The sequence below is a fragment of the Grampus griseus genome, assembly GCF_964374135.1.
Source record: "Grampus griseus genome assembly, chromosome: 2".
In the NCBI taxonomy this organism is placed as follows: Eukaryota; Metazoa; Chordata; class Mammalia; order Artiodactyla; family Delphinidae; genus Grampus; species Grampus griseus.
This window is the reverse complement of record NC_139018.1, coordinates 103188113-103205303: the sequence shown is the minus strand read 5'-3', so window position 1 is coordinate 103205303 and position 17191 is coordinate 103188113.

Sequence of the window (17191 nt, the reverse complement as noted above, 5' to 3'; positions counted from 1 at the left end):
TTTCTGAGAACTCTTAGACAGTTAACCAAAAATATTTAAGTACAAATGCTTCCTATTGGGAAACTGGCTTCCCCTCCCCTCCTCGGACCCCCTGTAACTCTCAGCACTCACGGGGTTTGTATTAGTGAGGGGCCCTGATACCTGAGCTTTTATAGCTCCACAATTAGTTCACTTCTAAGTGTGGGGTGGAGAGGAAGCCTTCAAAGAAGGGTGAGAAAGATGCTGTCAGCTGTGTTCACCAGTTCAGGGGCCATGGCTTTGCTTCTCTAGTGCTCACGGAGATGGAATTTGGGCCCAAGGTAGATTTGGGCAACAGTATAAGGACTCTAACAACCAGAACTGTTCATCCACAGAATTAGCTTCCTGACCATGGGAGGAAGAGCAGCAGCGATGGAATCATCCCTTTCAGAGTCCTGTCGCCTAGATCCCTTCATCAGGGGGTAGAGTTTGGTCTGGAATTAGCTCTCTAACATCCTTCAAATTCCTAGTTCTGTATCATTCCATTATGATCATCTGTTCTTTTCACCTGCCCTATGGTCATTTATCCTTCTTTTATGGACCTTTTGGGGGAAACCACGGCCCCTGACACACGCACTGACAGCCAGTGTAGTTTCTGCCACATTGTGGGCTCAGGCCATCCTCCTTTCCAGCCCCAGGACAGACATATGTTCTAGTTCTGGCCTCTGTAACTATTCCAAGGAGGGGGCAGGACTCAAGTCAGTGTCATGACAGTAGTCTTGGAACTTTGGTGGTTCTATTAGGAATATTAGACCTCTTTTTGGCTTGAGTTGCTGAGCCAGAAGATGTAAGCCTGGAACTTCCGGTGGTCATCTTGCCCTCTTGAGAGCCACTGAGAAGGAAAGCAGAGCAGAGAGGTGGAGAGATGCACATCCTGCTGGCCGTGCTTGGGAGCCTGCATCGAGCCATACCTGAGGTCAGACCCCTGAACTTGGAGCCAGTAAATTCCCACTTATCTCAGGCTGATTTGAATGAGACGCTATTCAGTGACTCATTAAGACCTAAACCCCATTCCAGAGACCTCACCCCCACCCCCTTACTTATTTGGATAAATACCTTCTGCCTTTTTTTTTTTTTTTTTGCCAAGGGAGTTACAGTTGGTCTCATTTATACCACTTTAAATGTTTAAAAGCTTTGTTTTGTTTGTTTGTTTTTGTTAGTATTTGGAAATTTTAGCCCATTTCTGGCATCACAGTGCTATTATAAATTAAGGTTCTGGAGTGCAGTTTTCACTCACATGACATCTATAATAGAGTTTCCTATTTGGGGATGTAGGTAATCAAACTTTCCCACTTAGAAGACTAAGGTGATGTATGTGTTTACCTTTGGAAAGTACGCAGAGGATTTTGCTCTGGTGGGTCTCCCAGGTCTTTTTCATCTTGATCACTAATACAAGATTTATGTTCCCCCTCACAGAAATTGACAAGCGAATAAAGTAGACTTGTGGACACCCCTTCAATAAAGGAACTATTTTTCTATCGTTAACAGTCCTTTTTAGATATTCATAAGCTTACTTAGTGGTAATCATCTTGTCATTGGCAAAACTGTCTCCTAAAGGATAGAACCTCTAATGAAGTAGAGCCATATTAAAAATGCTTTTTTCTCACGCGTAATTCTTTACGTGAAACACATATACGAAATCAACATACTATACTGGCGGTTGCTGTAAAACAGGCTGATTCACTTCTACAAAAATCTCATGCTGGTCTTTGCAAATGGGAAGTGTTACAATCCTGTTAAAAAGTGAAGGCTCCATTGACTCTCATGTGATGACGCCAGCCCAGCCGGTTGTCTTGTCTTGTCTTTTGGGGCAGTGTAGTTAGAGCTGGTGGCGCTGCAGCCTGTCACCTGAGACCTCGGAGTCACACCCTGCATGAGGCTGATTTCAGTCTCGAAGCCCTGCAGGAATGTGGCCAATGCCCTTCCTATCAGGACATTAGACAAAAACTGTCACCATCCTCCAAAGTTCAATTAATTGCCCCGTCTTCATTTTTCAAAAGCCCCACCTAATGTAGATGAAGCTATCTTAGAGATGTCACTGGATTTCTTGCAACATGAGAAGAAAATTACCTTTTGTTTTCGCAATTTGTACCTTCAGCTAAATTAAACTCTTCCTGAGCTGCTCCCCATTTACCCTTGATGGAAAAAAGGAAAAGGCTTTGCCTGTTAGTGCAGAAGTGTAAAAATGACTGAGCAAGCTGAAACCCTATAAATCTTTCTTAATAACTATGGAAAAAAATTACAGTTGTTCCGTGACCTTAAAAAATCTTGTCAAAACATTAAAATTGATCTTAGTGTTGGTTATAAACGTGTGAGGAAATTTTAAAAATAGTAAACTAATACTTATTTAGTACTTTGTAAGTTAAAACAGTAGATACATTGAGAATTAAAGTCTTCATTTGTAAAAACCTAATCAAAAGTAGTTTGAACAGTGCTTCCCTTCTAGTCATCATATAACTTACTCTGTGGAGTTGGCGTCTTTTCTATGCTTTGGTGAATTGTTATACTTCTTCCTAAGTCCGTCAACTTCCAACATTTATCCTTTGCACTATTAATGGTGTGAAATAGCTGCAGTTTATTTTTTTTAATATAAATTTGTTTATTTATTTATTGGCTGAGTTGGGTCTTTGTTGCTGTGCGTGGGCTTTCTCTAGTTGCGGCGAGCCGGGGCTACTCTTCGTTGCGGTGCGCGGGCTTCTCATTGCAGTGGCTTCTCTTGTTGCGGAGCATGGGCTCTAGGTGTGTGGGCTTCAGCAGTTGTGGCTCGCGGGCTCTAGAGCACAGGCTCAGTAGTTGTGGCGCACGGAATTAGTTGCTCCACGGCATGTGGGATCTTCCTGGACCAGGGCTCGAACCTGTGTCCCCTGCATTGGCAGGCGGATTCTTAACCACTGCGCCACCAGGGAAGCCCAAAATATAACTTTTTATTTGGGGTCTAAAATTCTAATATTCCCCTGATTGATATTTTTGTTAGCTGTCATCTATGATATATTTTTTCTGTATTGATTATTATTGTTGTTATCATTACTTTACAGTGAACTTAGATTTCATGAATATTTTGAAAGCCTTGGTTTAAAGTATGTTCCTTTACAGAGGGTTTAACTTCTGTAAAGGAAGTAAGGCATTATCCAGGTGCCTTAAACTATTTTAAACTAAATTTTTGGCTTGGCCTTTCTCAGAATATTCTGAAAGTGTAATTTGGGTTGCAAATCTGTATGTAGGCCTTGTTTGTAGTTATGAATGGTTTTATTTTCCCTCTTCCCCTCGCCAAGGTCAGGAAAGGCAGTCCCCCTCTGCAGGTGTGTTTATTTCTAGTTCACTGTTTCTAACTAGATAACTTTTTAGGATCCCAGATTTATGCAGGGTTTTCCTATTAAACTGTCCATCTTGGATGGGCTTATACGTTTTGTCTTTTATCTCTCTTTTCCAATACAATGGTCAAAATGGAACCTCAGAGTCACCAGAATTCATCAGAAGCTGTCTAGAATGAAAGGACCTCATTGCTCTGTGGATTCCCACCTTTCACTCTACTTTCAGCATCAGAGGATTCCTTACTTTATTTCCAGCTCAACATTGCTTTTCTAAAGGAGATTTTGTCATTTATCCAGGGAGATCTGTTTAGGGTTTCTACTCTACCCTATTGTTGGAAAGAAAATTCCTTCAAAAATAAATTACGTTTATTTACCCACTGAAGATTTGTTGCTAAGCACCTGGCATAGAAAGAATAATAAAACCCAGTCCTTGCTTTAAAAGAGATCATAGTCTTGATGGCTGAGTTCTCTGGGATCTCTTCTTGGAAGTTGTAACATTTTCTGTATTCAACTTATGTGAGAAAATATAACCAGTATTCTCTCAAAAGAGTCAAATAGCCTCATGATATGAATACATAAATGTTTGTTGAATGAATGCACAAATTAAATATTAGTTGATGAATGAAACAAGTTAGTGTTAGTTGTGTTACCCTTGAGTCTTTTTTTTTTTTCCTTGAGTCTAATGCAGTACAAGAAATACAGAGGAGAAGATTTACCCAAGAGACTGAAGGGTAGCTATGCTTATAACCCCTGCAACACTTGTGCTTTGTTTTGTTTTTCCCAGATAGGTTTTGTTGATTGTCTGTGGTATGGTCCTAATGAGAACTGAGAGGCATCAGTACGTAACATATGTTGAACTGTTCCAGTTGGATCTAATACATCACGTTCAGTAACAACTCTTTCAGTCTCCTCCTAATCACTTCCTGATTCTATTTTACACTTCTCTGCCACGTGAAGATAAAGTCTAGTGACAGGCTGACACAGTGTGGCAGGGTGGGAGTTGAGGGAAAGATAAACACTAGCATCTGTCACCCATGCTTAGAAATATAGGTGACAGTTAATTTCCATTCAATCTCTTATCATGTGGGAACATTTTGAATTTAGCCTTGATGATTCAGATAGACAGGAGTTGTTGGGAAGACCTGATGAATAATTAATCTAATACAGTGGTAACCAGCAATATTAATATTTTATGTCACTGTAAAGCCACATAGGACCATCCTGTAGCTGGTGGGTTGCTTGCGTTGGGCACAACTTGAAACACTTCTTCACTGGAACGAGAGATTCTTCCTTTATCTCAAATATAATGATCCATTTACATGTCATGGGTCAATTTATGAACACTTTATTCATCAGGGTGTAACCTTTATTAGGCTTTATTGCTACCAGAAATTATATCCTACACAAATACAATAGAGATTTAAATGTTCTGGAGAATGAGCTGGCGGCTCCTGCCTTTATGGTGTCGTTCAGTAATGGACCTTGACCAGCAGAAGATTTGATCAGTATAAAATATTACTGCTTGATGCTAATTTGGGTCCTTTTTAATGACTGATAATCCTTGTCGATTTAGTGTGATCGTCACAATCCAGGACTGTTTCCCACCCCAGATGTGGTTGTAACAGGAGCCATTAAGTATGTCTGCATAATAAAATTAGTCAGGGAAGCTATGTACATTGTTTCCAGGCCTTTGGATTTCCATTATAGTGGTGAGGCTTGTTGGAGTGAAAAGTCTGCTGTCAGCTCAGCCGAGTCCCTGGCTCCTTGGATGCTCTGCTGAGGACTGATGAGGACCGCGTTAAGAAGTCTGTTCTTTAGAGCCCCAGAAAATGCATCATGTATAAATAGGAGCTGTGGATTTTGAGCTAAGAAAGATGGGTTGGTCACGGATTTGTCTAACGAAGCTTTACACAGCGCCAAAGCTTAAATACATAATCAGCCTTTCACAGCTAAAATTTGAAAGGGGGAAGCCTTTCTTCGGTGTGGAGATGTATCATTCCTTTGGAAGGTTGCTGGATTAAAGAAGTTGGAATTGCTTGACATCTTTGAAAATAATTTAAATGTATGGTCTGATCCCACTGTCCCCTTGTAGGGCTTTACAGGGTTTGAGGGGAAGGCAAGGATAAGGACCTCATCATTATGTAAAGGCAGTGAAATAAATAAGTGCATCTGCCTTGTTGCCCTTCCTGTTCCCTTAGCTTATTTGGGATCAAGTTTAAATTCCTTTCTCTGAAAGCTGCGCTGATGTGAGTGCCCTGGGAAGTACCTCCCTAGAGCCTGCCAGAGAAAGCGTGGAAACTTTGTACCAAAGAGGGACCTGTATTCCTTCCGAGCTTCTTCATAGCCCTCATTTTGACAGGCCAGAAATTTATATTCTAAATGTTCAGAAAGTCTGGATTGAGAGCAAGAAGGGTAATATACTGCAAAGGCAACATCAGGCCCTTCCTAGCAGAGGACTTGTTGATGATATTATGATGTGGCTTCAGCTAAAGGTTTTTTGTTGTTGTTGTTGTTTACTAAGCCCTCTGGAATCATTAAAACTTGGGTCATTAGAAATGAGAGTGCTTGTTCAGCATTAGAGTATAGAACAAGCAACCATTGTTTTTCAACACTAAGTGTTACGGTAAACCAACAGTTCATGGTTTAAAAAAGAAAAATAAATGCATTGAAAACAAACAAACAGAAAACCTAATGTCTTTAGAGTGACTGTCTCTCATCATCTATCTTCTGCAGGGTGTCTATTTGACCAGAGAGTATAAACAAATCAGAAAATGAGGTTGGTTCCATGGAAGATTGTAGCACAGTGGACTAGGCACCCTTTGTCTGTCTGGAAGCTCCCTCCTTCCCTCTGGATTTCAGCCTCTTTCTCTCTACTTTGTCTCACCAGTGTTGTTGTCTCTCTAGACAGAGCTAAGAGCTTCTGCCTCCGGCCCGGTGCCTCTAGAAAGTAGCAGCACGGCATGTCTTTTGAAGAGTACTGGGTGGAGGCGGGGGGAACCCAAGAGCAGCCTGCCCCTTCTCTATTCCATTCAGGCCCATGGGATTGACACCCACTTCTGTGAGGCTTGAAGAGGACACATGTTCTCAGTGCCAGGGGAGCCTGCAAGGGCTGCCTTCATTCCCAAACAACAGGTCTCTTAGTCAGGCTTCTTGTGATGATGATAACAGAGACTAGATTTTTCTGGGAACATACCTTAACATTTTCTGACTCTCAGAAATATAATCCTACAGCTCTTTTCTGTTTGCTTGTCTATTCCTCTCTAGATTACAAGGTGCTTCAAGGGAATATCTTGCTCTCTTTTATGTCCCTAGCTCCTAGTACAGTGCCTGACCACAGTTAGCCACAATAAATATTTGTTGAATAATCAGTTGCTTTCTCCGGCATCTAATTATCTGAAACCTGCCCATCCATTAAATCCTAGCTCAAGTCCTCCATAAAAACTCTCACATAATTTCTCACTATAGCAGTCCCTCAGAATGCACAGCACTTACTGTCTGTATCACTCTTTGGGAAGTTGGTCAGGAAGTTACTTATAGCATGTTTACTGTTGATGTTTTTGTATTGCAACTTCAAGTTGTGTGAGGGTAGGTGTCTCATCTCTAACCTGATAGCAAAAATCTTGAGAATGCCATTATCATTTTGTGGTGCCCCACAGTATAATGGTCCCCCTAGATCAGTGCTTGGCACATTATAAGTGTTTAATAAATGTTAACTGTTAGCTAGCAATGCCTAGCCCAACACCTCTTATATAGTAAATAGGTACTGATTGATGAATAGATTGATCATGGAAAATCTGATGAAGATACCACTCAATATAGCCCACCATTGCCTATTACACACACACACACACACACACACACACACACACACACACAAACACACACACACACACACACACACACACACACACACACCCTTTTAGGGGATCTGCCCCACCTTCTGCCCTTAATGCCTTATTAGTCACTTCTCAAAGTGACTCCACCCTTCTGATCATGGTCAGAACTGATCACCGAACCCTAGGTTAGCCCATTATCGGGCAGGTCTGTGATCAAAATGATGAATCAGAATAATCAGAGTCCTCTGTCATTGATTGAGTGTGGGGTAACTAAGAATCCTGAGTGTCAGTGGGTATTAAAGCTGGAAAGATGTTCAAGGAGTCACAGCATCTAGAGTGGACTGAAGTAGCCATGGAGGGCCATATGCAAGCCAAAGTGATAAGGGGGCGAAGACCCCAAGTAAGAAGGAAAAGCCGGTCAGTACAATTAGAAAATCTAAGCAGGGCTGCAGAAAGAAGCAGAGATGCCAAGGCAGCCGGAAACAGATCCCTAAAGAATCTTTTCAGTTCCGGTTCCAGCACCAAATCAGTTCATGTATCTCTTTACATCTCAAAACTCCCTTTGACCATCTCACACTCATCAAGGTGGCTACTATCCAAAACCCAGAAAATAACAAGTGTTGGTGTGGGTGTGGAGAAATTGGGACCCTGTTGCACTGTTGGTGGGAATGTAAAATGGTGCAGCCACTGTGGAAAACAGTATGGCAGCTCCTAAAAAATATTGAACATTGCAATACCATCCGTGTGATCCACCAATTCCACTTCTGGGTATATATGCAAAAGAAGTGAAAGCAGGGAAGAGGTACTCATACACACATGTTCATAGCAGCATTATTCACAGTAGCCCAAGGAGGAAGCAGTCCAAGTGTCTACCCACAGATGAATGGATAAACAATATGTGGTATATACATACAGTGGAATATTAGTGTTCAAAAGGAAGGAGAACGTGACACATGCTACAACCTTGAAGACATTTTGCTAGATGAAATAGCCTAGCCACAGCAGGACAAATACTGTATGATTTCACTTATATGAGGCACCTGGAGTAGTCAAGTTCATAGAGACAGGAAGTAGAATAGTGGTTGCCAGGGGCTGGGGGAGTTAATGTTTGATTGGCACAGAGTTTCATTTGGAGTAGAAGAGAAAGTTGTGGAGATACATGGTGGTGATGTTTATACAACGAGGTGAATGTACTTAATGCCACTCAACTGGACGCTTAAAAATGATTAAGATGGGAAATTTTTATGTGTATTCTACCACAGTAATAACTTTGACTTTAGGTAACTTGCGTTGGAGCTAAACCAAAAATGTACCGTTTTATAAATGGGTAACATTCATTTTCCTGAAGAATCACTCAAGCAAGTAATGTCAGTGGAATGGGGAGTAGAGGCAGGGGCATGCAGTGAGTAACTAAGGAGAGGAATCCAGGAACAGGAACAGTGGTCCAAGCAGACCCTGGTGGAGACAGGAAATGAACCCACAGCAGCCTCAGCGGTGGCAGGTCACAGATCACAGGTCACAGATCTTCCCTCTTACCTTAGCTCTGTTCTCCTTCCAGCTCTCCTTTGTGTATTTGCTTACCCCTTTTCCACTAGCGTTTATTTCATCTCAAAGCTTCTGCTCGTTCATGCCTTCAGTTTACTCATACCTTTGGCCCTTCCTGGTCCAGAATGGCTCTCTGGCCTTCCTCTCTCCCAGGCTGTGGAAATAGAACATCACAATCCCCAAATTCTTCAGTTCCGCTTCGGTTAAAATTAGAGTAAAATCCATTTGCCATAGCGTTCAGTGATCTTTAATAAAGGGCTTTAAGTGTAGAACTGGTTGACACGAGATTTTGAGAATGCAAAATCCTGGGATAGCCATTATCTTTTGTTTAAAAAGATAAGGAAGAAGATTGGTCAATACTTATGTACTAATTCTCATAAAATTTAAGGTAAATCCGTACTTACTTTCTGTATTTTGTCATCTTGTAAGTTTCAGTCTATATTTTTTAACTAGGAAGACCAAAGGACTTTCCTTTGTAATACTCAGAGGTTTGCTTTAGTAGTTCTGAGGAACACTGACTTGTAACCTTGAGACTATAAATATTTGTTAGTGAAAACCACGTTTATTAGAATGTTTGTTGTACAGAATTGGATTTGTTCACTTAAAGTTACAAACTATGTTTGCTCGCCAAACCTGTATAATTAACCACTGAACCAGACCTCATTCATTTAACTATAATTAATTTAACATATACAAATGGTTGTGCAGATTTTTCTAGAATTAGGAACATTTTTAAAGACATCTGCCCTTGCAAAAGTTATTTTGCAAGTAAAATTTAAAAGTGACTCTCGTAGGGAGCCTCGTGAAATGGTTCCCAATGTGCCCTGCTTCCTGGTGTTTGAACCCTATGTAAGTGGATCCTGCCTCAGCTGAGCCTTGTGATGACCACTGCCTCAGCCAACACCTTCACTGCAGCCTCATGAGAGACCCCAAAGCAGAGGATTCAGCTAAGTTATGCCAGGAAACTGTGAGATAAATTAATGTGTATTGTTGTTTAAAGCCACTACGTTTGAGGGTGATTTGTTGCACTACAGTAGAAAACGAACACAGATTGGCTCCAACAGATTGATTTTAAAACACAGTGCATATCTCATTCTTCCAGATAAACTTTTAGCCACTGATAACATCCGATTTACTCCACACTTCCCAATTCATTATTCTAAGATAGAGAATTGAATTGATCCAAACGCATCTAAAGAGGGACCTAGTGACAAGCCACTTAACAGACCTGAGCATAGTCATTGGCTGTCTTTGGGTCAGGTGCCCATCCACGGTTCAGTCAGCTGTGGCCAGAATGGGGAGTGTGAATGGGATATGGACATTTGTGGTTCAACCAAGAGCAGATAGGTATTCTGCAAAGGCTGTGGGCAAGACCGTTTCCCTAAGAAGAGCTGACTAGTCAATCCAGAATCATACTTTACATGCCTAACCAAGAGCCCACATCACAGACCTGTAAATATGTTCGGCCAGTGGTGATATTCAAAATATTTAAGTAACTGTATAGAAAGGGCACTCTCCTTTCCAAGTGGTCCTTGGCCAATCAGAATGGATGCCAGCTGTGTGCCGTCCTGCTGAGTGCAAATGAATATCACGCCTGATGGAAACCCCAAGCACCTTCACACACATTTACTTTCTTTAAGTATTTAGATACCAAAAGTGCTAAAAGAGCAGAACACGGGGGTTTTGAATGAACAGAGTTTACAACATCAAGAGAAAAGATAAATATTTTAAAAGCTGAGTTTCTCAGCCACGGCCTCTTTTCCTTTCTCCTTCTAGATAAGTTTTCAAACCATGGAATATCTCACCAAGACTTGAAGAATCAGGTTCAGGCTCTCAAAATTTTCTAGTGAGTCAGACCGACAGGTCATAGAGGTAACTTCTTTATCATGATCAAAATCTTTCAGGTGTTCATCCTTCCATGGTGTCCTTGGCATCTTTCAGAAATGGAACCCACACTGATGGACTCAATGTATGCAAAATTCTAGTATCTAGCAAATAGCAGCGATTTCTCTATTCTGTAGACAAGGATAGTGTTATAGCTTAGATTGTTGTTCAGCAAATATTCACTTCCTCCCCTACTCCTAGTTTCCTGGGAGGAATGTATTTCCCTGCCTCTTTGATGCTGACTTTGGCCCTGTGACTTGCTTTGGCCTCATGATAAGCAGAGTGTACTGCCCTGTCTCTCTCTCTCTCTTTTTTTTTTTTTTTTGATGTGGACCATATTTAAAGTCTTTATTGAATTTGTTACAATATTGCTTCTGTTTATGTTCTGGTTTTTTTGGCCGTGGGGCATGTGGGATCTTAGCACCTTGACCAGGGATCGAACCCACCCCCCCTTTTTGGAAGGTGAAGTCTCAACCACTGGACCACCAGGGAAGTCCCTACCCTGTCTCTTGACTTGGGCTTGGCCATCCATGTGATTTGCTTTGGTCAATGGAAGGTTAGCCAAAGACACAAGACTTGGGGCTTCCCTGGTGGCGCAGTGGTTGAGAGTCCGCCTGCCGATGCGGGGGACACGGGTTCGTTCCCCGGTCCTGGAAGATCCCACATGCTGCGGAGCGGCTGGGCCCGTGAGCCATGGCCGCTGAGCCTGTGCGTCCGGAGCCTGTGCTCCGGAACAGGAGAGGCCACAACAGTAAGAAGCCTGCATACCGCAAAAAAAAAAAAAAAAAAAGATACAAGACTTGAAACAAAGTTGCATTTTACCACCAGAAGAATATGCCTGAGTAAACCTCTTGTTTAAGGATGATGAGACACATGGAGCAGACCTTGATCCAACCTATAGCTTTGTGGTGGCTAATTTTATGTATCAATTTGACTGGACTACGGGATACCCAAATAACTGGTAAAATGTTATTTCTGGGTGGATCTGTGAAGATATTTCTGGAAGAAATTAGCATGCAAATTGGTAAACTGAGTTAAGAAATCTGCCCTCCCCAATGTGGGCGGGCATCATCCAATCCGTTGAGGAACTGAATAGAACATCAAGGTGGAGGAAGGGTGAATTCACTCTCTTCTTGAGCTGGGACCTCCATCTTCTCTTGCCCTCAGTCATTGAAGCGCCTGGTTCTCAGGCCTTTGGATTCAGGCTGAATTATGCCACGGGCTCTCCTAGTTCTCCAACTTGCAGACAGCGTATCATGGGACTTGGCAGCCTCCAGAATCGCATGGGCCAATTCCTATAATAATCCTTCTCTCATGTGTATATATCTTCTCTTGGTTCTGTTTCCCTAGAGAACCCTGACTAATACAAGCTTTTGGAACCAGGTCAGCTGAAGCCCAAATGATCCACAGATATGTGATAAATAATGTTAAAAACGTTGGTTGCTTTTTTGCATTTTCTTTTTTTTTGTGGTACGCAGGCCTCTCACTGCTGTGGCCTCTCCCGTTGCGGAGCACAGGCTCCGGACGCGCAGGCTCAGCGGCCATGGCTCACGGGCCCAGCTGCTCCGCGGCATGTGGGACCTTCCCGGACCAGGGCACAAACCCGTGTCCCCTGCATCGGCAGGCGGACTCTCAACCACTGCGCCACCAGGGAAGCCCCATTTGTTTTTTAATCAGTGCTTCTCTACACAAGGTTTTTGTTTAGCCATTGCTAAGTATATTTCTCTCGACTGTCACAAGGTTATTATTATCTTTTTGGCCAAGATGATGTATTTAGCTGTGGCCTTGCAGTACAACAGAGAAACTCCTCACGATAAACAAGAGGCAATCACAAAGAAACCCCACACCAGGCCCAGAACGCATGCCGAGCTTCAAGGAGTGGCTCCACAGATGCGTCCACAGAAGTTTAAGAGGCAGCTTAACAGATGTACAAAGCCACAGATCAGAGGGGATATAAAACAGTTAAAGTTGCTTAAAGGCACAATGTGTCACCATCTAACAGTTACATGCATCCTGAGCTCCACAGAGGAGGGAGATGCGTGGCCGTGCTCCTGGCTGTCGGCATGCCAGAAAGATTATAAAAACGCCATGCTGTGATATGTTGCCCTCCTGCCTGAGAAGCTACTATTAAGCTGAGTATTTACTGCACCTCTTCAGACAGGAGCAGCAGTGCAGAGTGCTACCTGTCTTCTGGTTGGATAAATTAGTTGTGGGTGTCACAAGATTATAGCTGCCTATTGTTCTGTCTGCTGAAGGTGGAACACGATGAAAGCCCCGGTCTGCCCTTGTAATGTTTCGTGTGAAATGCAGGAGGCAGCCTCTTTTCTTCCCAAGTTAATGGTAAAACGAGATCTGGACTGACTCAGAGTTTGGGCTATAATTAAAAAGACAACACATGGCAAAGTGGGCGGGGGAGGGAGCGTTGATTTATAGCGGGAGGGCATGTATGAAAGGAAAAGGAAGGCAAAGCAAGGAACCTGGGAAAATCAAATGTGCGTGCCACGAAAGGTGAGCTTGCTCGCACCGCTGTTTAAACTGGTGCTGTAATCAGAACGGAAGGGCTCGGCAGTCAGTGCAGAAAGGATCTTCAATTCGTTCAACTCCTCTCAAAATATTTTTTATATAAATTGTTTTGCCCTCACATTTCCATGCTATATGGAGCGATGAACTCTAAATTAGTGTTAACAGAAATTGACAAGCTCTGCATTAAAAAATATCAGCCAGCCAGCCCTACAGGCTTAATTATGGAGGGAGAATACGATGGACGCAAAAATCCTGTTTTGAAATTTTACCACATGCAGTATAAATAAAAGATTATCTCATCCACTAGTAACCTTACAGATCAAAAGGAAAACAGGAAAGAGACTTCACTGGCATTTATAATTATTTATCTCGCCTGAGTGGTTTTGTTGTGTTTTGACAAATCCGAAATTTGTAACTTTTTGTTGCGGCACAGAAGGGGTTGTAGCACTACTTTGTGCATCTTAGATGTAGGTTCAGGAAATCATGTGAATTAAAATAACACAATTGTAAAGCAATTGTACCCCAATAAAGATGTTAAAACAAACAAACAAACAAACAAAAAATAACACAATTTAAATGGGGAAAGGTTTCCACGCTGCAGATAGGACCACATAGATTTATTCTTCAGCTGACGTTTGTGAAGTACCTACTATGTGCAAGCAATATACAGGTGTTTTGTTTTTCTTTTTTAAGTGTCCTTTATGATGCCTCTAGCCAGGGTTTATATTCTTTGTATGTCCTGAGTTTTATGCTTATTTTTTCCTTTCCAAAACCAAATTCAGTTGTAGTGGTTATGGTTTCACACAGGATTTTTTTAATGTGATGACCTCATCAACACAAGAACCAGGAATGATCTTCAGCCTCAGCTTTGATGTCTGGTCCCATTGCCCAAACACTGTCCTCCCAATTGGCTGCCATTAGAAATGGCTCCATGTCTTACTTATCATTTTGAACATTGCATGCTGCCATTTGATTAAGGTCACAAGATGATCTGATTTATCCGGGACATTCTTGATACACTCCTATTGTCTAGCATAATTATTTACAACCCTTAGTAGTGTCCCAGTTTGGACAGTAAATTATACTTTACGTACGCTGTGCTTTTATTCCTATCAAAGCTAAGAAGTATTGAATGGGTGAGTATGTGAGGGAATGAATATATGTAGTCGTTGGAGATTGTTAGAGAATGAAGACCAGCTCTTAATCTGCAGGCTCAGTTCACCTCTAGAAGGATGCTGCCAAAGGGAAAATTGACTTAAACCAAAAATGACATCTCTTTTAGATTAGAGCAAAGTTTCTTAATCTCAAGTGTATTGACGTTTGGGGTCAGAATAATTCTTTGTTGTGAGAGGTTGTCCTGTACATTGTATATAGGATGTTTAGAAGTATTTCTGGTCTCCACCTGCTAAATGCCAGTAGCATTCCTCACCCCATCTGTGACAACCAAAAATATCTCAAGACGTTGCCACATGTCCTCTCGGGGAGGGCATATTGCCCCCAGTTGAGGACCACTAGGTTAGAGAATGAATATAATAGATTTTCTAAAATCACTAAAGACAAGGAAGGAAAGAAAGACACATTGAAGCATATGAAGCAGCAGAGCATTCTCTGTCTACCCCAGACCATACACTTTTAAAGCCTAAAGTGCAAAGAATGTTTTTAAATTTTAAAATGCATATGCTATATGATAGCAAATGAGAACTCAAAGATAATTCAAGTGCTGGTTAGTCTACTCATTTATTTTGCTTTGGGGGGGTTCAGATTTAGTAATTTCTTCATTTGCTTATATACTGATAGACATGAACTCAATCAAAGTGTGTTGTTTATTGTTTTATATGTGCAGTGCCAACCTTACAGCATTGCCTGATCTGTGTCTCTTCTAGACTGGACACGAATGAGAACGAATGAGGGATTGGAAATTATCCTCTTTCCCTCTCCACTCCTCCTAATTCCATTTTTGTTTTTGTATTAATACTTTTTGTTTATTGCAACCACTTGTATTTTCCATAAAATAAATGAAGATACAAAGAATGGATAGAAAAAAAAAAAAAAAAGAATGGATAGCATATTTTCTTCCAGATGAGAACAATGTTAAATCATAGTATCAAATGAATGTGGCTAATTTATTTAAATTCGTATGAAATACTAAAATTAGATGTTATATGCCAATTATATCTCGATATTAATTGCTGATTAATATCGATATATAATTAATTAATTCTCACCCCTCCAAAAAAAGTCAAAGTAAAAATCGGTTGTATCTCTTAAAGAATTTTATCTGTTTTAAAAAGAAAAAAAGAGACAATTTCTATTGTTTCAAAGGATACTGCCGAGACTGCATTATCCATTAATTTTTTTCAAGTTCACATTAACCCAAGACAGATGTGTAAGATAAAGTTTAAGTAGATTCCTCTATTTTAATCTTGAAGATATTTTAACATTTACATGAGACAGTTTTAGCGATCAAAATTATCTTCAATCAATTCATACATGAGAGTAGTGACGATTCACCCTGAGGATGCTTGGCCAAAGGCTCCTCCCTAATTTCTAAATGCTAACCCTTAAAGCGAGTTTGGAAGCATATTCAGTTACAGTGCGTAGATTGAGTGTCGAATCAACCCCCTCACAGTAAGTGTTTTCACTCCACTTCCTCTTGTGACTTTCCTCAAAAAACTGGCTTAAGCAGTATCTTTACTTGCATACTGTGCTCACTTTGTCCCTGATGATTTGAAAGAATTAATAGCTTCTTAGCAAAAATGTATTTAGCATCTGCAGAATTTTACTTAGTTCTGCTATAGTGGAGTGTCATGGACACAGTTATGAATAGACTGTGACCTCTGCTCTCCCGAAATTCACCTGTCCAACAAAAATATCACGCGTGCCACATATGCCATTTAAAAGTGCTAGTAGCCATATTTTAAAAGTATAAATAAATAAGGGAAATTAATTTTAATAATATATTTTATTTAAACCAATATATACAAAATATGGAATTGGTCTAAAAATTATTGCGATGTTTTTACATTCTTTTTTTCTCCTTCTAAGTCTTCAATATCCAGTGTATATTTTACACTTTCATCAATCTCTATATGAATCAGTGCACTTCATGTGCTGGATAAACCGCATGTGGCTAGTGCCTGTTGTATTGAACAGTGCAGACCTGGAGCGGTGGTCTCCAAAGTTCAGTGCCCTTGACAGCTCATTGGGGTTTGAGAAGGAAATCTTAAAATACCTATATGTATTTATTTTTATCCCATCATTTAAAAATATTTTCTAACAAATTCTATTAAGGAAAATATACACAGTGCCACTTAGGAATCTTTAGCAGATGTGTGGTAGCCAAGGTCAGGGGTGGGAGAGAGAGAGACAGAGAAATAACTTTATGTTCATGGTTGTATTCAACATTTACCATAAAGTTGCCATCTCTTTTCTGTAACTTAAAGGCCAAACGTTAAGAAGAGTAACCATGATAAATCAACTAATATTATTTAAAAGCACTAAAGAAAAGGCCACACTTACCTAGGTCTTTTTCTAAAACACTCAGAAATGAATACCTCTTGTGTAAAAAGCAGCTGATGTTTGTAATAGAAACTCGACACATATGGATAATATTCAAATATACAAGTTAGATACTGACAAATTTTTTTCCATTAAGAATAGAGCAAACCTGATGATAATAAAGTTCCTATTTAAAAGCCACCTTCGGGCTTCCCTGGTGACGCAGTGGTTGAGAGTCTGCCTGCTGATGCAGGGAACACGGGTTCGTGTCCCGGTCTGGGAAGATCCCACATGCCGCGGAGCGGCTGGGCCCGTGAGCCATGGCCACTGAGCCTGCGCGTCCAGAGCCTGTGCTCCGCAACGGGAGAGGGCACAACAGTGAGAGGCCCGCGTACTGCGAATAAATAAATAAAAGCCACCTTCTTTTCATAGATCTGAGAGAAGAGGCACAGCTCAAAGAGAGGCATGCGAGGACAAAATAACATTGCCTCTTCCTGCCATCAGTTTCCATATGCCATGACCATTGCCACCAAATTAAAGGGCCCAGGGAAAGACCCATGCATTACATGTAAAGGC